Source organism: Helobdella robusta (genome assembly GCF_000326865.2).
Source record: "Helobdella robusta unplaced genomic scaffold HELROscaffold_96, whole genome shotgun sequence".
Lineage (NCBI taxonomy): Eukaryota > Metazoa > Annelida > Clitellata > Rhynchobdellida > Glossiphoniidae > Helobdella > Helobdella robusta.
Window position 1 is genome coordinate 1 of NW_008705547.1, and position 1,598 is coordinate 1,598.

Here is a 1,598-nt window from a genome sequence, read left to right on the forward strand (position 1 = left end):
CATTCGTAGTGAATTTGATTAATGGTTGACCAATGCATTACTAGCGACTATAAAATTCTGGAACTGGGAAATTTCTTATTGGCGCTACTTAATCAAAAATATTCAAATTCTTAATTCAAAACTAAGTTCAATTTCTCAACATTGCGACAAACATGCTAACAATAAAAAACCAATTACAACAATACATTTAATCTGGTCATACGAAAAAGTAAATTTTCAAAAATTGGTAACAAAATCATATTTCAATTCTATTTGTTTAAAAAATGAATTGTAAAAAAGGTGGCAAACTTCATTAGATGTCAACTTTTCTGGCTGGTTGATTGTATCTTCAAAATTTCAACCATTCATTTCATTTTCTTCAATACACGGCAATGCCAAGTTGCACAACCGCTATTGACTCATTGTAGCTCTTAAGTAATTTAGTATTAATTTCAACTTACTGAATGATCGCTCACAAGTAAAAATTGACACCCTTATAGTTAGTAAAGTTTGAAGAGCAACTCGTAAATTGGAAAAACGCTTTGGCCTCCGTATTTAATTATAAATTTAAGAAGATTTTCTGATATTAAAATTTTTGTTTCACGTGTGTTTAGTACCATTCTACAATCACATATTTTGAGATACAATTCATTATATTCTTAAAAATTTTAGAACTCCGCTAAATAAAAACATTGTATTTTCAAAATAGCATTTTTTATTTTCTAAAAAAATTTTCAAATTTTTGATCCGCTTCATTTAATTGTGCAACGTATCAAATCAAACAATCATTGTATTAACTATTATTAACGTTCAGTCGTACGGTTTTACTTCGAAAGTTCTTCATAGAGTTCGTATATAAATTCGTACGTTCCTTTGATTGTACTTTAGATTTAGTATTTAACTGGCATTTTTTATTGGTATTGGCCGTAGGATTGTGTCGTTGAGTGTCAGCGCGTGCTCCAAAAAGCCGGCGTCAACAATCTCAACTTAGGCGAGACCCTCAGGTAGGAAAACCTTTAGGTTTGCGATGTACTTATCGTTCAGAATTGTGGTTCTGACGACGGCCCCGCAATTTTAAAAAGCTCTTCCAACAGATGAATCAATTAACGATCATTCAATTAGTTATTACAACATTTAATAAGTTGAATTTTGTCGTAGCCACTTTAGTTGAAGCAGCAATGGTTGCGATTGACTTTGCAGTACGAACAGTTGGTGTAGGTTTCAAAGGTTGTAATTAAATTTCTTGCCACAGCGTTCAATGGTTTACACGGAAAAGAAAAAAAGTTTTGTGCTGAATCAATCTGAAACAGCAGACCGTTGTGAATGTGGGTGAACGTTCTTGAAGCAACTGAACGTATTTCGAAGGTATGAGAAAATTCATTTACTCATAACAGTTTTTGAGATTATTTTCTTAACACAAGAAAAACATGCCAATTAAATTCCCCGTCTTATCTTAGACCTTTGATTTTAATTGGTTGTTCTTTGTCTCAACTTTTACTTGCATATTGATAAGAACTTTGAATGTTAAATATCATATTGCATGTGGATATCATACATCACTTTGCATGTCAATTATAACTTTACATGTCAATTATCTATTTGTATAATAATTCTAACTT